General features: G+C 49.5%; 1 protein-coding gene across 4 annotated transcripts in view; it reads right to left on the bottom strand.

Annotated features, from left to right (window-relative positions):
• The window catches only part of CYRIA (CYFIP related Rac1 interactor A), a 108,433-nt gene that overhangs the window by 62,706 nt on the left and 23,749 nt on the right, over window positions 1–21,978 (bottom strand). For 2 of the 4 annotated variants that reach the window (XM_047068568.1, XM_047068565.1), the window contains exons 2-3: window positions 3,145–3,186; window positions 767–917 (exon numbers count right to left, since the gene is read on the bottom strand). The gene's annotated coding sequence lies outside the window, so the exon portion shown is untranslated. Of the gene's footprint in view, window positions 1–766; window positions 1,380–3,144; window positions 3,187–21,978 lie in introns of those variants that run through there. The other 2 variants (XM_047068566.1, XM_047068567.1) reach the window with 2 other exon arrangements.

Below are 21,978 nucleotides of genomic sequence, written 5' to 3'. Positions count from 1 at the left end.
TGTTACAGCCAGTGCGAGGCAAACCAGACCTCTGGCACGAGACCCGAATTCCATCCTGGGTTTGCTACTTAAGGACTTTCCTGCTCACCTGAGTCTGCACGGCAAGGATGGGCAAGACAGGAACCCAGATTGTGCTTCAGAGGAAACGAATTCTGCAAGGACAAGTCACCTGGAGGTACAGTTCTCACCTGCTCTCTCCTGTATGCAGTTCTAAGCTACTCTACCTCATGCCTAAACACTCACAGCTCAGGACAGCTACAGCTCCCACTCAGAATGTACTGGTAGAACCCAGGGACCTTTAACCACTTTATGTATGTATGTATGCACGTATGCATGTATGTTTATTTATTTCTTTTGAGAGACAGAGAGCGAGCACACAAGCAGGGGAGAAGCAAAGAGGGAAGCAGCAAGGGAATCCCAAGCAGGATCCGCACTGTTAGCACAGAGCCTGACGCAGGACTCGATCCCACAGACTGTGAGGTCATGACCCGAGCCGAAATCCAGAGTAGGACACTCCACTGATTGAGACTCCCAGGCACCCTCCCTTTAACCATTTCAAAACTATAACCTTGGGGTGTTTTTTTTTTCCTTTTATGTGTATATGGTGTCAGGAGGCATGACTTCTAATCAAAGATGACAAATCTGGTGAAATGACCAGCTTAATACTTTCCAGTATTCTATAAGCACACACAGCGCACATCCTTTCCACTAAACGGGAAAGTTACCGTTGTGCTGTCTGCCATAGCCAAAGTCACTTGTTTCTTACCCAGCACTGTGTCTTGTGATTCAGGCTCACCGATCCAGGCTGATGGGACAAACCCACTGAACAAGATGGCCGCGGCAAGTCTGGCTCCCAAGTCAGGGCCGTGCCCGCTGGAGTCCCGTGGCTTCTCTGTCCTTACGTGAGTGATAATCTGCTAAGAGGGAATGCAAGTCATGTTATTTTGAGAGGCCATTTCCTGTTCTCCTCTAGAAATAAGACATCTTTTAAGGAGACCAGAGAGAATACCAGAATCACAGATTACCAGGGCTGGAAGAAATCAATGCAATAGCCTTCTCTAACGCTTTCATTTTGTAGCCGGGGAAACTGAGGCTCAGAGAAAACAGTGTCATTCAAGGATTCAGCAACTTGGAGAATTCAGATCAGAACATGTCTCTGACTCTCTCAGAATTTTTTTAAAGAGCAGCTTCATGGTCCGGCTGACTTCTCCATTGACCCTGAATGGGAAGGGTTTGTTTATTTTATTTTATTTTATTTTTTTAATTTAATTTTTTAAACAGATATTCAAAAAGGGAGGTGGGACTTTTTCCAGATCGCTGTTTTTGTAGTTTTGCCCCTGGGAGCTAAATTAGTGAAACAGTCTACCTCAGGCATGTGGTTGGGATTGTTCTGTTTCCCATTAGAAAAATATTGTTATGGGGGCGCCTGGGTGGCGCAGTCGGTTAAGCGTCTGACTTCAGCCAGGTCACGATCTCGCGGTCCGTGGGTTCGAGTCCCGCGTCGGGCTCTGGGCTGATGGCTCAGAGCCTGGAGCCTGTTTCCGATTCTGTGTCTCCCTCTCTCTCTGCCCCTCCCCCGTTCATGCTCTGTCTCTCTCTGTCCCAAAAAAAAATAAATAAAAAACGTTGAAAAAAAATTAAAAAAACAAAAACAAACCTGTTCTTTCCTCCATTTCAGGTTAAAAAAAAAAAAAAAGAAAAATATTGTTATGGAACAGAAGCGTCAGGATCACGGTAGTGGGTGGGCTTTGTTTTTCAGTGATTTGTGCCCTGTCAGTAGGTCTCTCTGTCTCTCTGTCTTTCTCTCTCTCTCCATGTTTCAGGAAAACACAGTAACAGATACAGTCCCTCCTCCCATGGGTGTCATTTATTATGTGGCTTTTCTGGCTACTTTGGATTTGAACCGCCCCTCCTGTTTGCAGAAAACCAAAACCCAACAAGCGATCTCACGTTTATTTTATTTTATTTTATTTTACTTTATTTTATTTTATTTTATTATTTTTTTTAAATTTTTTTTCAACGTTTTTTATTTATTTTTGGGACAGAGAGAGACAGAGCATGAACGGGGGAGGGGCCGAGAGAGAAAGAGACACAGAATCGGAAACAGGCTCCAGGCTCTGAGCCATCAGCCCAGAGCCCGACGCGGGGCTCGAACTCACGGACCGTGAGATCGTGACCTGAGCTGAAGTCGGACGCTTAACCGACTGCGCCACCCAGGCGCCCCGATCTCACGTTTATTAAGTAAATAATATCTACCAGGCATACCAAGTGAATCTTACAGTACATTTTCCTGATTTGTCCTCAAAAATTCCCCACAAGGTACCCTGAAGTCCATTTTCTCAAGAGGTGAGAGAACCGAGTTTCAGAGAACTACGATGATCCGTAGAGTCATAATGGGAAAAAGGCACAGAACCAGAAATAAATGCATGTCTAACTCCCACATCTATGTTTTGCCCATCTACTGTAGACTTCAGTTATTAGGCCAAAACACTAGGACTTGTCTTACTTATTTTTCCAGTGTTTTAGCTTGAATGCGGGAGAAAGTTCTTTGGAAATTATAAATTGTTGTAAGGACATGAAAGATTATTCTTGTTAGATTCTCTTTCAGCCGGGAGGCTCTGAGGCCCTGCTTCCTGCTGTGCTCCCAGCAGAGGCTCCTGTGTCCCAGAGAAGCTGCGCCTGGGCCCTGGCACTGAGAGGGCCCATCAGGAAATCATGATTATCTACGCTTGGCGCTTTGTTCCTGTTCTCAGACAACAAGGGACAAGGCTGGAGAGCCGGGCTAGGGGGGTGGAGAAAGAGGAAGAAAAAAACAGGAAGTGAAGGGGGGGGGAGGAGGAAGGAAGGAAACGATAGGGAAAACACAGCAACTTTGAAAAGTCCTTGGCCTGATGAGAAAGTGATTTCTGAACTGACATCATGTGGGGATGGCCCTGCATTTTGGGAAAGCAGGTCACGGAGGTAGAGGAGGAAGGAGGTTTGTTTCCTCTGGATTTGGGGTTGTGTTCATCAATTCCCACCACAGAGCACAGCCTGAGGAAAAGGGTGCCCTGACACAGGGGCTGTTTTCTATGTGCTTGGGTGTAGACGATGAAGAATGTGAATTTCTGAAGAAGGATCCTGGGGTAAGACCATGTCTCTCACCTCTTGGCTGTGGCTGAGAGGCCAGATGTGCCACGAAAGGACCTGGAAACAAGAGGGAAGGTGTTGAAGTGATTCAGTATTGGAGGAGCCATCCCTCCCCACCACTTTCTTTGTCAAACACCCTCAGAATTATAATACGTTTTCAGTGTACATGATAGAGACTTCATTCTCCCACTGGGGCCCAGCAAGAATCCCACTTTCTTCCACCAGAAAATTAAGAGGGTCAGGCCAGTAGAATGCTGAGCCTCTCCCAGACTATGACTCTCAGGTACTTCCGGAATGTTCTCCCACCCATGTTGACCCCTCTACTCATTTACAGACGCTCACAAGAGTACCCCAACTCCCAACGTGCATCTTTAAGGATACAGTCACCTGGTTAAGTTGCACAAGAACACAAATAACCCTAATCATAACCTAATCATACATCAAAGCTAATACTATTAACTCTTTCCAGTCTTTTGATGGGGACAAGGAGGGGACAGGGAATGCAGAGCTTCCTGACAGGCAAGTCCAGTCCCACCCACTCTAGCAGTTCCCAAACTCATTGTGCGCTGGAGAAGCTAACAAAAAGTACAGTTCTGGCCTGGTGTAGCGGCCAAAGCTTCTGGAGAGTTTTGATGTCACCAACCTGGCTCTGTCCATGGACCAGCATTTGGGTAACTTGTGATCCTAATCCAGCCCTCAGCATGCCCCAACTCCTTCCATCTTATTGATTTGGTCACAGAGGCCCTACCAGGGAGGAGGGGCTCACTCTGAGGATCTGCCCTTGATTCTGTAAATTATTCCCCCAGGATCTGCCCTTGATTCTGTAAATGATTCCCCCCACCATCCAAACAAACACAGGACAACACAAAGTAAGCATATCCTTGAGAGGAGTCCAAGCTTTTTGAAGCGATGGCTGGTAGTTTCCTGACTGAGTCACCCATGGGCCAGATGTCCATCAGAGAGAACAGAGGTCAAGCAGGGAAGGACACTGACAACTCCCATCTCAGGTCCCCACGAGCACAGCCTCACACAGCAAACACCAACACCGATTTGCTCCTCTTGTCAGCAGCATGGACTGTGGCCACAGCTGTTGCCACAAACCCTCTGCTCCATCCGAGACCAGCGGGAGTCCTCGCTTCTGTAGCACGTGGCAGCCAGGAGAACACTCCTCAAAATCTCATGTTTGGTCATTTTCAGAGAGGTACAGAGCAGAGGGGATAATGACCGCCATTTTGAAAAGGGAGAAGCTGCAATCCAAAGACATGAAATGGCTTATCCAGGGTCATACAGCAGAAGCAGGACTACAACAGGGATCTCTTGCCCTCCAGTCCAGTGACCTGTCACATTGTCACTGTATCATGTGCCCCTGCCCCATTCAGTGGAGGGACTCAGAGCTTAGAACAGCTGCATGTCTTCCACTTTAGAATGTCTCTGGAAGTAGAAGGACAGGGCAGGGACAAACCAAAGAGAAGGCAGATGGATAGGGAGAAGACCAAGCATGGAGGACCTGTTCCCACCATCCAGTCTGAGCAGGTAAGGACTCACTCTAAAGCCCCCGGTGCGAGCATGGTCGTCCATCAGAGTCCCAGCCTAGACTCGGAGTCAACAGACCTTGCTGCAGCCTCCTTCCTACCAAGAGCACCAGCCAACATGAAGAAATATGAACGGGCAGGTTTTTAGATAATGAAAATAGTTCCCCTTCTGCAAGTACCTACTGTACGTACATCAGGCGTTGTTAAGCACGGTACCTCTGGTAACTCCTGAAACCCCCCAGCAACCACACTAGGTAGGCATTATTCTTGCCCCTTTTTCATAGATAAGGACACTGACGTGGTCATCCAAGGGACTCAGCTTTTGAGCGGTAGGTAGAGCCAAGATTTCCATTCAGGCAATCCGGATGGAGTTTCCGCTTTCAACCACTACCGTGATCCTCCCTAATAGGGCAGTCACGTCAGAAGAAAAAGGAAAGAAAAACAAAAAAGAAAAAAAAAAACGAGGAAAGAAAAGGGAGGCTTACAGGAAGGCAAATTAGTGGAAAGAGACAGGGAATAAAGTAAGGACACCGGGAACAGATGACACTTACATTCAAAAGGCAGAGGAAGGGAAGAAACTCCCCAGCCAGGGAACATTGAGAGGCGCCTCGCCGGCCCAGTCAGAAATCTGGACCCTTCCCACACTCGGGTGGCAGCCCCCGAGTCAGCTGGCACCAGTAAATGACATTCTGGCCTTGGTGTTTACACAGTACTGCTCATGGGAGGAGGAAGTAGGCTGGGCCGAGGAGGGCCAGCGACGGGAGAGTCCTCAGGGCGGGTAGAGGGATGATGTCTTGGGAACCTATTTTCCATGTCACCCAGAGGGACGGATCCATTGGGCAGGTGGGCAAGTGAGACTCTGCCGAAAGTCCTCACCTTAAACGGTGCACACGCTCCCAGCAACCCTAGGTGTTGGGATACTACCTGCTTTCAGCCTCACAACGACCTGGGGAGCAGGGCAGGACAGGGATCATCCTTTACCATGTCACAGATGGAAAGACTAAGACCAAAATAATACTAGTCATAAAATCATAAAATCATCATCATCATAATAAATAATAGCGGCAATGCCATTTGTTGGCAGCTTATCACGTGTCAGGAAATAAGCGAGATGCTTGACATGGGTGATTTCATAACAGCACCAACTGCTGAGGTCTGTATGATTATTCCCAATTTACAGTCGAGATAAGCTAAGTAATTTCCTCAAGGTCAAAAAACTAGTAAGCTATGAAGAAGGATCTAAACTCCTATCTACTTGACATTTTGGCCCACGATCTCACCTCTCAGCAGCACGTGCTATGAGACGGTGATGTGACTTAGCCACAGCTGTAGAACCATGCTACCCCTACAGCCAACTTCTGAGAGGTTGAAGCACACAGGTATAGGCTTTTACCTAAACACATTATCTACTCTGCAACTATACAAAGTGCACATACAAAGTGACCCACGATTAGGGTGACCATGCGATTTATCAGCCAAACCTGGATACTTCTAAGAGCGAAAGGGGGCATATTAATAACGCCCAGGGGACGACAGGCATAAAGCGGAACTGTCCCAGGCACACAAGACATATGGCCAACCCTAATATAATCCACAGTCCCATGGGGCTGGTTATTCTTTTTTTTTTTTTTTTTTTTCAACGTTTATTTATTTTTGGGACAGAGAGAGACAGAGCATGAACGGGGAAGGGGCAGAGAGAGAGGGAGACACAGAATCAGAAACAGGCTCCAGGCTCTGAGCCATCAGCCCAGAGCCCGACGCGGGGCTCGAACTCACGGAGCGCGAGATCGTGACCTGGCTGAAGTCGTACGCTTAACCGACTGCGCCACCCAGGCGCCCCGGGGCTGGTTATTCTTACGCTTAGTTGTGTTGGATGCTCCTGGATGACCCCCTGCTTTCCAAGCCATGCAAATGCCCCTCTGTGACCATTCACTCTCCTTTGCTCAGCAGAAGGCCTTCTAAGTCTACTGGGCTCGTAGACCTTACATATAAAACAGGCTGACGTAACTTGATTAGGAAGCCGTCGTGCTATGATTCAAGAAGCAAGGAGGGACTAGTTTCAGCAGTATCTTTTAAAAGAACTGCTGGGTTCCTTGTGCCCTCACACCCAGAACCTGAACGTGAAGCTATTCGGATAACCAGCCAGTCCCCCAAACGTGAGGGCTCAGTGGCTCTTTGCGGCAGCCTACGGCAGCCGGACAGGCGACTGGCATGTGAGCAGCTGTCCAGCCCCACAGGAGAAATCAAGTGCACCGACAGCCACAAGACCCGCTTCCTCAGGGTCAGCAAGCACGGACCCGGCCTGGAGAGGGCAGAGCTGGGATCTGGGGGGCGGGGAGTCCGGTCTGGTGGAGGGGAGAAGGACGCAGCACTCATAGCCTGCTTCTATTTTATTCCTTCCCCCAAGAACTGCCTGCTTAAGAACCAGGCCAAGAGGAAAAAGCATCTGCCATTGTTTTGAAACCAGGAAATCAGTCTTGAATCAGACTCATACATCAACACAGGTAAAGTGAAATGTTAATGAAGGGCAATGAGCCTCAGTTGGTTCTCTGAAGAGATGTTGTGGCATTCGTTTAATCAAGGAACATCACAGCACCGGTAGGCCAGCGACTTCTGACAGCTCTAGAGAAGCCTGCTGGCCTGAAGAGGCTTAGCGACGCCCGAAGAGGCTCGGGGAGGCACTGGCCTCATCCCGCGGGAACACAAAGGGCAACGCCTGCCATCTGCTTTGGTAGGAGCTTCTGCGAGTGATGAGATTTGATAAATAGGTGAGACCCTTCTTTCTTTTATAAAAAAAAATTTTTTAATGGTTCTTTATTTTTGAGAGAGAGAGAGAGAGAGAGCATGAGTGGGGAGGGGCAGAGAGAGAGGGAGACACAGAATCCAAAGCAGGTTCCAGGCTCTGAGCTGTCAGCACAGAGCACGGGGCTTGAACTGGCGCACCGCCAGATCATGACCTGAGCCGAAGTTTGTCGCCTAACCAACTGAGCCACCCAGGCGCCCCAAGACCCTTCTTTCTAAATTAGGTCATATATATAGGTGGTAGGGGTGAGGGCATGGACTTTTTGGGGGGCCACCAATAAACCCACTACTGCTATCGGTATTATCATTACTACTCCTAATATGATTATTCATGTGATTCAGGGGGTCCCTGAGTTCTAGAGAATGGAACGGACTTATCCAATGCCACCCTGCTGGTAGGCAGAAAAGCCATGACTAGACGCAGCTCTCCCGACTGATTCTGGTTTCTTCTGTCTTGGCATGTAGCTTCTTATGCTGGGAATCCAACCCGAGAGCAGCCCAGAGGCCAGATGGTGACTGTCCAGGGTGCCAGTGCTCGGGCAACCCTAGACTGACCATCAGAGGTCAACCAGTGGGTGATGGCGGTGGGATAAACGCAAGTCACTCTTTTGCACTGTGTACTGACTATGTGCTGGGTGCTGTGCTGCACATCACGTGGCCCTCGTATCACTCTTACTGCACACGGCTGTGACCCCCCTTAACCTCATCATGCACATAAGGACTGGGAGAGCAGCTCCGAGAGAGGCCGAGCGAGCAGCCAAGGTTGATGGTGGGCGGGGGGTGGAGCACACCTCTGAACCCAAGTTCAATCTCTAACGTCCACAGCTGCCAGATATGACGCTGCGCGCGAGGGCCATTGCCAGTGGCAGGCAGTAACAGAACCCGGACAAGAGCCCAGGTCTCTACTCCCGAGCTCATACCTGTTCCATTTCTCAGGGTCATGGCTTCCCCATCTGTCCTCCTGGTCACACCCAGACAGCGAAAAGGTCACTCCCCCACGAGGATGGCAGAAGGAGACCACCTTCTCTGGCTGGAACCCGTCGGAAAACTCTGCCCAGTCTTTCCAGAAGTTCAAATCTCACTCTCTGAACACAACTGCCACCATGGATTGCTGCTCTCCGAGAAGGTATTTCACAGGGTTGGTCACGCCAACCAGAGGTCCTCCTCTGGGGTGGGGTCGGGGGTGGGGGGCAGGAGACACTTTTGAAACTGAATGCGACCAGCGGCGCCTGGGTGGCTCAGTCGTTTAAGCATCTGACTCTTGATCTCAGCTCAGATCATGATCTCAGGGTTCACGGGATCGAGCCCCATGTCGGGCTCTGCGCACACAGTGTGCAGCCGGCTTGGGATTCTCTCTCTCCCTCTCTCTGCCCCTCCGCCCCCCTCACAATAAATAAACTTAAAAAAAAAAAAAAACTGAATGTGACCAGGCCCCTCTCCCTGACACCCCTGAGTGTCCTAGACAACAGGGGCATCTTCATGTTTTCTCCTCCCTTTCCAGGCTGCACCTATAGGAAGGTCACCTTTCCAGAAGAAAAGGGGCACAACTTAACAGGTTTGAGGTGTCAGCAGCTGACAGCTGACTTGTCTCCATCAGGCAGGCAGCAGTAAGACAGACACAAACAGTCCAGACTACAGAGGCTGTCCTTAACCAACCCTGGTGACGCAAGGCGGGAGGATGCCTTGATGCGGCAGGAACGCTATATAGGGGCGCAAGGAAAACCGGGTCTGCTCCCAACCTGGCCTTGGCTGGGCTGTGTGACCTTAACTTGGTCTGATCTCAAGGTAGAAAGTCTATTAAACGCAGATCTTTCAGCAACGTACACCAGCAGCCTCTCTGGGCCACTTTGAAGATCAAATGAGCTTTCTCTTCTGAAGTATGAAAGCTACTTGTGTTCACGTTTTCTTTCTGCCACGGGATGGGGAGCCCCTAAGAGGGGGGGCACGTCTTTCTTATCTTTACAGGGTAGTCACACCTACTGCAACCAGCCCAGCATCCTGCACAGATGCCAAGGGCTGATGGTCGAATCTGTAAATTGTGGCTTCCTTGAAGGCCGTGGATGGCTCAGAGTGGCTGGGGAAGAAGGAAGGAGGCAGCAGAGACAGTAGGAAAAGAGGCTGGCATCAGGCTGTAATGGGCTTTACCTACATTGGCGCTTCCCCTGATGCCAGCAGTGAATCAGCACGGCAGATATTGTTGTGTCAGCAGGGAGATGGGGCCACGGAAAGAGCCTGGGGTCTTGAGTCCAACAGCTGCGAGCCGTAACTTCTTTGCATCTTGGTCCCCCTGTCTGTCCATCTCAGGGTTGTTAGGGCTACCCAACGTTAAATGTGACCAGTGAGGTACTCGGCCCCTACATCAGCTTTAGCCAATACGACCGCTCCTGAATGAGGGGGCAAAGCTGACCTGGACTAGGAGAGTAAACGATTGCTATGGAAGTTCAACTCCAGGGCTGCCCAGGAGTAGGAAACTAAGAAATGGTGCCACGGCCAGACTGCACTGAGCACGATCCGAAAGCCAATCTGGCTGGAGTCATTTGCCGTCCAAATTCCTGACGACTGCGGCGGGCTCCAGCATACTGTGCAAACATCCGCGGCACTCGTCCTCCCCAAGACACAAGAATGTCACACGGCCAACGCCAACTGTGAACTCCCCACCAGCCCCTGGCCTACAACAACAAAAGGCACTTTTCAGGTGGCTTATGCTGGGTGTTTTCTAGCGAGAGCACCATTGCCGCGAGGCCGGAGGGACGCAAAGCACTGTGGGTGGAGAAGCTGGTGTTCTGGGAGGCAGTCTCTGCTTTGACCCTGAATCTCTAAGACATCGGGCAAGCCACTCACTGCCTTCTGTATAATGAAGAGGTGCTTGGGACTTGGGACTCCTGATGTCTACAACAGCCCATCAAGGGAGCATTTCCGTAAAAAACCTAACCTAGGACATATACTGCCGTTTGAGAACACAACTTTCTTACAAGGCCGACCTCTGCTAAAATGCCGTACTAATGGGGACTCTAAATCCAACAGGGGTACGCTGAAGTCCAGAGGGTGTCTGCTTTCTGTCCTCACCCTACCAGCTCCCGATGGTGCAACGCTGGGTGAGTCGTTTTCCCTTCTGAGCCTGTTAACTCACGTGAGCCTCAGAGGTGATGCTATCTAGCTCGTATCATTTCCCAGCCAAATCCATTTTCCTAACACGTCAGGGGGAAACCCAGAGCGCATTTAACTGGGACGCTGTGAGACTGGCCATCCTTCGCCTTGTGGACAGGGACGGACACACGTTCACGAAACTGGCATGCGAGAAAATGGGGCATTTCCTTCATTCTCAGTAAGGGGAGACAGTCAGAGCCAACAGGGGGAGGAATGATTGAGATCGTACCTGCGGCAGCTGCGAGACGGCTTATCGCGAGGGACAACGGTCACCCTGGCCTAGGCAGACAAATACTGGGGACACGCTCAGACAATAGCACAGCTGCTCCCTTCCTGGGCCCCCTGCTGTGAGGCAAGTCAGAAGCCACACATCAGCATTCAGTGCTGTATTCATCCTCAAGAGTCAGAGGCACTGTGCTTCCTCAACAGCAGGGGGCTGCAGGGGGTGAGTGTGTGCACCGGCTATTCAGGGCCCCAGGCACCCTACACCTCACCAAGGGAAAAAAGCAAGTGGCAGCTGCAGACAGGAAAAGGCCCGGGATAAGAGCTGTGCAGAAACGGACTGCATGAAAATGTGCGTTCCCTGTGAGGACCACCACCTTCTAACAGAAGCCACTTTCTTAATCCTAGGGTCCAAGTCGCTCCATCAAAGGGCCATTTACATAACCACCCTTTACAGAAATTCTCAGTTTAAGCCCAATGTGATTTACTGCAGTGTTGCGGGGTTTTGCCCAGTTCTGCAGCCTAGACTTACACCTCCATACGCCTCCATCCTTCCAAGTCAGCAGCGGCCTCGCCTCCTCCGCGAGGTCTTCTCCGACACTCTTCTGAACTCTCCCATCTCCGAACTCTCACAGCATTTTCTGTCTGTGCCACTCAGCTAGTGCGCATGGGACGCCTCATCACTTTTTGACTGGGCTGCTGAACCACTCCCTAACTGGTTTCATCCTGCCTGGACTCTGGCCCTGTGCTCTGCAGAAAGAACGTTCTAAAGCACACATGTGATGATGTGTCTTCTCTTCAAGCACTTTCCACCGCCTTCAGGATAAAATCCAAATGCCACATCATGCTCCCACCCCTCCCATGGGGATACCCACATTCCTGTCACCATGAAGTACTTCCCAGGGTTATGTAACGGGGCAGTACCAAAGTTGGGACAAGAACCCAGGTCTTCTGATAACCAGCTAAGGGTTCTTCCCACAGTCCCAGCTCAAGTTCAGGTCTAAGGCTGGACCAGAGAAAAGCATTTGGCACTGAACCATGGCCAAGATGAAAAAGCCAAGACCGGCTGAGTCCTTAGGCCTGAGGAGCTTATACTAATTATGACGACCAGCCAATCCTTCAAGTAACCGAGTGGGTGAGTACACGCCTGAAGCTCAGACATAAGCTGGCTCTCCTTTCACAGGTGTGGAAACTGAGCCTTACAGATGTTAAAGTTCACACCTGGATTAAAACGCTAGCCAAGATCCCACTCCTTACCCTCCAGAATGGTATCTCCAATAGCCCTGTAGCCGTCACCACCTTGTGATCACTCACTATGTCTGATGTTGACCCACAGCACTTAGTTCCTGCTCAGGAGCAGACTGTGTCCAGAAGACCCTATTGCCGACCTCTGTAAGGTCTCTGCTCTCAGATCAGAGCGTCCTACTCCTGCAACTCCTCAGGTGGAACGACTAGGAAACAAAATGCTGATTTAACAGAAGAGGGAGAAAATTCCACTCTAACTGCCGTGTACTTATCCAAAGAGGCGATCAATGCCCTCCCCAGATGAATGCCTCCCTGTGGCACCCTCCAGTATATCTGTTTATGGGGGAAGAGGAAGAGGAGTGGAAGAACAAGGTCCGGAAGAGAGAGAGGCTACCGAAACAGAAGTACACGTGGGCCCAGTGGTGTCCTGGAGCCAGCCGGCACCTGCTGACCAGAACCAATCACACGTGTCTCTTCCCAACTTCACGTTCAATGACGTCTTTTGAGAAGGAACCAGCCATGGTGGGAGTACTTGCGCCATGAAATTGGCAACCTCTCCTAATCAGGTTTGTTCTGTTTTTGTTTTTCCCAGAGAACCAGTTACTAAACACTTGCGGGCACACCATTAAATGCATCTGTAAGAAAGACACTGGGTTGGGAAGACGGGAGATTTAAATTGTTAACTTCAGCTCTTTCCCTGACCTACTGTTGGATAGGCAAGTTTCTTCCGTTGCTGACCCTCAATTCCTTTAGTCATAAGGGGGAGCAAAAATCCTTATGCGTAACTATATCAACTAAGACAACAGACATAAGGGTGTTTCGGTAAATGCAAAAGTCTGAGGACGTATTTGGCGATGTCAGTAGACATTTGTGGCTGTCACAGCTGGAGTGTGTGGGGTGCCACTGGCATCCAGGGTAGAGGCCAGGGATGCTCCAGAGAACCTGAGAGCCTCCCACACCAAAGACTTCCTTTGCCCAAACTGTCAGGGGCGCCCAGGTTGAAAAACCCAAACTAAAGATATGCCAACACAGTGGCCCATTCGAGTTCCATAAACACGACAGCATCCAGGAGAAAAATTAAGGGGACTTGGGTCAGTTCACAGGAACCCTAGACGGCAGATGGGTGCAGAGCATTGAGATGTAGGCGACAGGGAGAGAAGACAGGAAGAGGACACACTGCTGGACACAAAGTACGTGCCCATTAATGGCTTGTAGGAGGAAGAAATGGGTCTGAAACCATGGGGTGCTCTCTCGAGAAAGCCCACCCTCCAGTGCTCTCAGAAACACACCCCTCCCAAGGTGGACACCAGAAGGAAGAAAGTGACCAGCACAATTTCATCTCCTCTGGGAGGGAAATGGTGTCGAGTGCCAGCCCTGGAGACTCTGGTTAGACAAATCATCACCAGTCTGGCGATCAGAGCAGCAGTGGTCAGAAGAGCAACTTTATTTAAGTCGCTTTCTAATAGGAGTTGAAACATCTTGAAAGGTGAGGTTTTCAACCCTCCTCTGGGGAAGCCATTGTTAAAAACACACAGCAGGCAGCCTTGCTTTCGACACATTCAGAAACCACTTTTTTAAGACAATCCTTTTATCCCTTGTACCACATGGGACTGAAAATGCATTTAGCACAAGCCGCCCGAAGCGGAAACCGTGTTGGGTAAGAAATAATCCAGGCGTCGCGGCAACCGTGGGGAGCCAAAAGCGAATCAGAGCAGGCGGGCACAGCTCAGACACTCACAGGGAAAAAAGCGATGACGTGCGGTGTCAACGGTCCAAAGGCCTCTGGGGCCTGGAGTCAGAGGGGCTGTGGGGTAAGGATTAGCCGCAGCCTCTCTTGGAAGTCCCCCTCGAGACTCCCAACTTGCTGTCCCCGCACTGGGAGAGACGGCGGATTTCTCAAGGAGTAGATGACAGGACAGAGGACCTCCCTCCGTGTCTCCCTGAAGATCTGAATCTGACCATAAACCATCTGACTCACAAAGCCCTTTAATTAAAAGCCCAAGGGTTCAGAGAGAATTCTAGATGTGGCAGGACCCAGTGGCTTCTCAGGCACCAGAGCTGCGAGCAGAATAATGAGGGTAATCTGGCCCTTCCTGGTCCGTGAATGACAACTCACTCAACCATAAATTAGACTCCCAGAATGCCAGAGCTGGAAGCCACCTGGGCAACTGTCTGCCCTCCCCCTGCACCCCCTGCACGAGGGGCTGGTGGCCCAGGGGAGGTGGCGGCCTGCCCCAGGCCTGCTGTCGGGTTTCTTACTGACTCTCAGTCAAATGCAGCTTTTCGAGCGCCCAGAAAACGCTTTTGTTCAGGTCTCTATGCTAGACTCCAAGGCTACTTGGAGCTCAGGAACAAGCTGGTTACAATCCAGGCAGAATTCATAGGATGGGAGTAGAGCAGCTTCAGGGAAAGAAATTTCAAAACCACTTACTGAGAACCAACTCTGCCCTTGGCTGAGCATGGCCTTTTCCACTCCTCGCCTCTCATTCATTTCTCACATCCACACCCTGGCAACATGGGTCTCATTATGCCCATAATGGAGATAAGGGAACCCAGGCTAAGAGAAATAAGGAAATGCACCAAAGGCCAAAGAGCTAGTGATTTTTTTTTTTTATTCTGATGTTTGTGCCTTGAACAAATTATCTCCTTTTTTTTTTAATTTAAAGTCGTAATATCTAAAGCAAAAATATGACAACTTACTTCTTCCGTAATGGTAAAATCATTTTGATATATGTATTTTTTTTTGAGAGAGAGAGAGAGAGAGAGCATTTGTGCAAGTGGGGAAGAGGGGGAGAGAGACAGAGACGAAAGAGAGAGAGAGAGAGAGAGAGAGAGAGAGAGAGGCAGAGAGAGAATCTTAAGGAGGATCCATGCTTAGCACAGAGCCCGATGCAGGACTCGATCCCACAACCCTAGGATTATGACCTGAGCTGAAACCAGAGTCAGATGCTCAAGCTCTGAGCCACCCAGGCACCCTCCATTTTGCTATATTTTTAATAATCTGATTTATTGGATTGGAAGCCGGACTTTTTTCATACTACTGATGCTCAATTTTATGAATATCCTTTAGGTACCAAGTACTTTACAAAACAATCTTTGTTATTAAAAGATAGCCTCAAACAACATCTCTCCCTCATTTTACTGAGACAGACACAAAGGCTCAGAGCATTTAGGTCAACTTCCTGAGATCATGCGGATCACCCGTTAGTGGCAGAAATGGGATTCTCATGCAGGTCTGCCTGAACCCTGTGTTCCTTGTATCCTAACGGCCTGCTTCTACCCTAGTGACTTTGTTGACTCAGTGTTAAGTCAGACACCAGAAATGCTGGAGACCAACCTTGTAAAGTGTGTTAGCTGGGCATAGCACCAAAGGCCTGGGTCAGTGGAGGTAATAAATGAGGCAGCAGTAGTGACCTCATCTTGGGGTCTGAAAGCAGCCACGCACCTGAATGGTACACAGGACTGTCACCAAACCCTGCCTGGGAGGCTGACTCCCTGTTTAGGGTTCATCCAGAGGGACCGTAATAGGGAGGAAGGATCCCACCAAGGCCTGCCCTGCAGCCTACTGGGGCCTTCCCGTATCTCTTCCACTCTGGGGGTGAAGCTTCTGAGAACAAAAGTGTGGTGCCTCACTCACATTTGCCAGGAGCTCCCGAGCTACCAGAAAAGATAAATACATGAAAGAACAATTAAGAATATAGTGTGGCAGGGGCACCTGGGCTCAGTCGGTTAAGCGTCCGACTCTCGATTTTGGCTCAGGTCATGATCTCTCACGGTTTGTGAGTTTGAGCCTCGCATCGGGCTCTGCGCTGACAGTTCGAAGTCTGCTTGGGATTCTCTGTCTCCCTCTCTCTCTGCCCCCATTGGCACGCTCTCTCTCTCTCCCTCGCTTAAAAATAAATAAACACTTAAAAAAAATTAAAAATACAGTATGGCAACTGCCACAACGGGGAGTGTGGGCTGATATGGGAGTGCCAGTAATGGGTGCCTAACCCACACGGTGGGAATCTGGGGGATAAATTAAGGCTTCGTAGAAGGGCACGGAAATGAGGAGCATGAGAAGGACAGCGGGGAGGGTGCTTGGGCACACGTTCACGATGAGGCAATACATATGGACAGAGATGATGGAGCTTGTGAAGTAAGGAACGCCATGTGGTTACGTATGGTTGGGATGTAAGAACACGACGTAGTGCAGCGGGAAGGAAGCCCGGACGGAAACTTGAGGCAGGGGCTGAGCTGGAGGACAGAGGGCCCGCGAAGCCTCATAAAGGAATCTACCCTCCAAATGGGAGCCGATCATAGGGTTCGCTTTTTATTATTCGGCAGAGGCAGAGTAATAACCATCGGGTTTGTATTTTATATCATGTACATGTGTGTTGAGATGCATGTATATTTCACGGCTCCGGTGACACAGACTCTACTCAATTACATCTCCACTCTAGCTCTCGATTATTTCACCTTCCAAGATGCTGAAAACATGGTATGCCCACCATATCCCAAAATATAATAAGGACAAAGGGCGATAGTTAATAAAAGGATTGTTAAAGATTAAAAAACGATGAGAAGTCTGCGTAAAGAATTGTACCTGGCTTCTCTCACTACAGGAGAGCTCAGCACGGTAAAATGTCCACCCAGAAGAATGGATTGGGAGGGAGATTATGGGCTCCAGGGCAGAGAAGACCATTTCTGCAGCCACAGGAGTTCTTATCTGGACACCTCAGCCAGTACTGTGCCTGGGGGTGCATCGTGTTCTCGGTGACTATATTCCGGGCTAACGTTCTCCTCCCTTTAAGGGCCGTAAGGAGGCTAGAGAGCAAACACCAAGCACCCGCCTTTCCTATTTACCCAGTTAATGTCTCCAATTTCAGATAGAGTTATGTTCATAAAGCCCTCCTTGAATATTAGAAGATACACAGATGGGTAAAGCATATCAGATAGGCAGACGTCGGCAAGGTCTTTGTCATAAAGGGCGGATGCAGAAATGCCCAGTTCACGTCCTCGCTCATGCAGCCCTGGCTCTGTGGGTGTCTGAGTCCTGCCGAAATCAGGCAGGACAAAGCCAGAGCAAGCTGCCCGCTTAAGCACCTGGAGTGCAGGGTCGGTGTTGGGGGGACAAAAGCTTCCTTCCAAGGGGAAACAGAGCAGTTTCCAATCATTGCACAATTACCTTTATTAGCATAACGTCTCCTCATGCATTTCGTAAAATACTTTCCTTTTCCGTCTCAGGAAGAAGGCAGAGGCAGAAATTGCTGCCACCGAGGGGGGAAAAAAAAAAACGTCTGTAAAATTTAAACCATGGGGCATTTGTTCAAGACTCCTGGGTAATGATGTCTCTTGATATATAATTCATGATAGCCTTAAAGCTTGGCCTACTTCTGACACCGAGATCATATATTTTGGAGAAGTCAGGGAGGGGGAGGAAGAAAATCACTTTTAAATGGTTCTGCTATACTTTGCCTTTTGAGTAAAGCCAGACAATATTTTGGACCATTCTTTTCTACCATAAGGGCTTCCCTTTAAAGCTTTAATTTTTTTTTTTTCCTCTTGTAAATTGAAGAAGCAGCATATCATCTGTAACATTCTGTAACACTAGATAAAAGATGAGTCTGAATCCATCTGTTAGCACATACAGGCTGGAAACTGTGTGAAAGCTCGCTTTCTCTCTCTCTCTCTCTCTCTCTCTCCCTCTCCCTCTCTCTTTCTCTCTCTCCCCACCGCTTGCAGAAAGGGGGAAAAATCCGCACTTTTAAAAAATTTATCATCAGCAATCCTACCCAATGCCGACCAGATAGCAGCACTTTTATCCTTTTATGGGCAGATTCAGGAGGAAGCCAGGCTTGCCACAAAGGCTCTTCCCCCTACGCTGCCACATGAATCGGGATGCTGGGGCTGGCTGCGGGCCAGCCCCTTCCCCCACAGCCTGGGGTTTCAACCTCCCCGAAATCAGCGATGATCCCCCCGGGTGCCATTACCTGCCCCGTCTGAGCCCACTCGAGCTGATGCTGGGAGAATCGCAGAACAGCGGGAGACTTTCTGTCCTCCGGTAGTAGGGAAAATGAGCAGGCAGGCTGCCTGGGCCCCATCTGGGTCACTTGGCATTTCCTACGACACTGCAGGTCGGGGTGACACCGTGTATTGCCCTCTCTGGGCTCTGAGAACTGCTTTGCCCGACAATGTGGGAAACGCCGTGTGCCACTGATCAGACCAGACGCGGCAGAAGATCAGAGACGGAAGGCCGGAGGTGGCCTGGATGGGCGCTTGCCAGCACTCATGTCTCAGCTCCAAAATCACCTCCTCCCAATCCATTCTTCTCCTCCCATTCCAGAGTCCTGGAATGCAGAGTTCTTTTGTTTCTTAAACGCAGAACCGGCGTTAATCACAGAGTTCCAAGCTCCATGCCATTAATGAGGTGAAGCTCAAGCACTCACGGTTCAGACGAGGATGGGGGTGGAGGTGACAAGTACAAGCGGCCAGGGACTGCCTAGGCCACTGCCCTTCAGAAGGCTCATGTGTATTTTCTTTCTAAGTTTATTTATTTATTTTGAGAGAGACCTAGAGAGCAGGGGAGGGGCAGAGAGAGGGGAAGGGAGAATCCCAAGCAGGCTATGCGTTGTCTCCGTGGGACTTGAACTCACAAACCATGAGATCATGACCTGAGACGAAGTCAGGAGTCGGAGGCTTAACCGACGGAGCCACCCACGCTCCCCCAAAGGCCCACGCGGTCTTTAGGGAAGGCCTAGAGCCGCAGCTACATGCCGTGCACCCCGCACTCTTCAGTGCTATGTCCTGCGGGTTCTTCCTCTGCTAAGGCTCACAGCACCCCTACCCCCACCTCCCACCGCCAGTGCCCTAATTTAGATCCTTCTTATCTTTCTCCTGGACAGTTTTGCACACGCAGCCAGATGACTCTTCCTGAAGCAGCACGGCTATTGCGTCATTCCATGGCTCAAAAGCCTTTAATGATTTCCCCACTGACAAAGAGATACAGCCCAGCCTCTAATTTCTAAGACTCTCTTCACAGGTCCTGGCCAGAATGCTAGCCCTCATCTCCCACTTCTCTCTCTCCTTCCCACACCCTGCCCTGCAGCTCCGTGCCCCCACTCCCGCTGCCTCCCTGCACACCCTTCTCCTCTAATTCCCTGTGTCCGATAGAGTTTTCCTCTTCACTTTACCTTATTTCCAAATCCCGCTCATCCTTCAAGACCACATTCAAAGGCCACTTCAGCCGTGAACTCAACCTTGACCCCCCCAGGGAAAATTTCTCTGTCCTCTCAACTTCCATAGTTTTATCATACCTCAATCACTCCCTTTTGCTGTAACAGGACCCAGACACCTTGTTTTTCTCCCCAGACTGTAAGATATCTGAGGGCAGAGGAGGGCCCAGGTGACTTTAACACATCTGTTCTATCTAGATGCGTCCTGATGCATGATTGGTGTTCACCAATATCACCTAAGTAAATTAGTGAGAAAGGCTCCAAGATTGCCATCGTAAGCTACTTTGTGGGAGCACGGCTTTGAACAGATCACATGGGGGCCACGTACAGCATCATTAAAGGAGCACATGGCATGCAGAGGAAGCACGCTGGGTGGGCGGGGTCACAGTGGACCAGGCCCATGACCTCCAGGATGCTAAATCCAATGGTCAGTTCTCAGCCTTCATGTTTACTAGCCCGTCATCAACTAACTGTGACACCACCGAGTCATCGTCCATTCCAGAAAGTCTTGTTTCCTTGACCCCTAGTGACCCCTAGATCGCAGTCTCTTATTGCCCCTCCTTGCTAATGCCACTCCTTCTTAGTCTCTTTGGCTCATTCCTTGTCTTTCTTCGAAAACTCTTTATGTTGGCATTCTTTGGGACTCAGGTCTTCAGTCTCTCTCTTCTCTATCAGGATTCACACCTTCGGTGACCTTCCCCAGCATCATGGCTTTAAATGTCAGCTGTATTTTGATAAACCTCAAATCCGTATTTCCAGCTTGACCTCTCCCTTATTTGCAATAACCACAGCCTACTCAAAATCTACACTTGGACACCAACCTCAAACTTCTCCAGGCCCCAAACTGAACTCCCTGTCTCCTCCCCCAATGCCGCCCCCTCTCCCAGTCTTTCCCATCTCAGCTAATGACAATTCCATCAGTCCAGTCTCTGAGGACAAAATATTGAGTCATTCTAGCCTCCTCTCTTATTTCATGCCCCACATGCAATCCTTCCGAAAATCCTTCTGGCCTTACCTTTAAAATCTATCTGGCATAGATCAAAATGTATTCCCTTTACTCTGCTCCTTTTTCTCCATCACTTTTTTGACCTTCTAATATACTAGAAGGTAATAAATATCACTTGATTACCTTTCCCTGATTTATTATGATTATTACTTTATTATCTACCTTTTCTTAAAAATATCTTAATGTTTATTTACTTTTGAGAGAGACAGACAGAGACAGGGACAGAGGCATGAGCAGGGGAGGGGCAGAGAGAGGGAGACACAGAATCCAAAGCAGGCTCCCGGTTCTGAGCTGTCAGCACAGAGCCCAACATGGGGCTCCAACTCACAGACCGCGAGATCACGACCTGAGCTGAAGACGGATGCCCAACCTATTGAGCCACCCAGGCGCCCCACTTAGCTACCTTTTCCCTCACGGATGTAGCATATCCCCAGAGTTTAGAACTACGCCTGGCCCAAAGTAGCCATTCAACAAATGTTTGTCCAGTGCTTGAATGAATGACTTTAGCCGATGGTCTCTGAACTGTAGCTTAAAAAATAAACAGCACTTAGCCACAGAGAAAGTCATCTGTAGGCAGGGGAAATGCAAGCAGCAAGGGCCGACAGATACAACTTTCTTCAATGTTTTAAGGTGCAGCAGTGTCCCTAAAGCCTGCCTGAATGATACAAAACCACAGAAGGAGCAGACCTGAATAGCCCAAGCCAGCCAAGGAAAGGCTCAAGGGACTTCAATGGATAATTATGCTTGTTTGTAAAATATATATACAGTTGGGGCACCTGGGTGGCTCAGTTGGTTAAGCGTCTGACTGTTGATTTCAGCTCAGGTCATGATCTCACAGTTTATAAGTCTGAACCCGTATTAGGCTCTGCGTTAATGGTGCAGGGCCTGCTTGGGATTCTCTCTCTTTTCCTCTCATTCTGCTCTCTCTCTCTCTCTCTCAAAATAAACAAATAAACTTAAATATATATATATAGTCAAACTGAAATGAAACACACCGAAGTTGTGCATAATTGTGCATAAACATCCCTCTGCAATTTTATTTAGATTATACATTTTTCATATCCCCCCCCCCCCAGGATATGACAAAGATAGTGTCCTTGGCTCTTCTGTATTTGCCCACAATTCGATGTCCTATAAATATGTTTTCAGGACCAGGCCCATGTCAGTCTTGCTCCCTGTCATTCCCTCAGTGCCCACCAGGAATAGTGTTTTCAACGTATTTGTTCGATTAACGAAGACATGAATAAATGCCTTCTGAATGTCTCCTGCCCGGACCAGTTCCACAATATAAGAATATATTCTGAGAAACAACTCTCCACCAGACTTGTCCTCAAGGCAGAAAATGCATTAGCCCTCACTTGCCCCCAGCGCCTAACACCGTGGCCAGCTCCCAGTAGACATTTGATGGACGTGATGCCTAAAAGTCAAGTTCACCTGCCTGCAGGACGGGAAGTGGTGAAGGGCACTGTCATACGTCCCTCTTGCTGAGTCTGTGTGCCAGCACCTCAGCGCTCTCTGCTCCGCTGCTGTGATCTGACCCAGGGTAGCGAGCGGGCACAGGGCAAAGTGGAACACTGGACTTGGCTACCTGTGCACCTGCTCCACAGAGCGGTGATGATGGGAACCGGAAAGGCCCTGCGCCAGGACCAGCCGCCATAGTGGACGGGGTGAGTCACAGAGG

The sequence above is a fragment of the Lynx rufus genome, unplaced genomic scaffold (genome assembly GCF_022079265.1).
Source record: "Lynx rufus isolate CCGP_SWC_20201006 ecotype Redwood Valley unplaced genomic scaffold, mLynRuf1.p SCAF_8, whole genome shotgun sequence".
In the NCBI taxonomy this organism is placed as follows: domain Eukaryota; kingdom Metazoa; phylum Chordata; class Mammalia; order Carnivora; family Felidae; genus Lynx; species Lynx rufus.
This window is presented reverse-complemented; position numbering and strand designations above follow the sequence as displayed.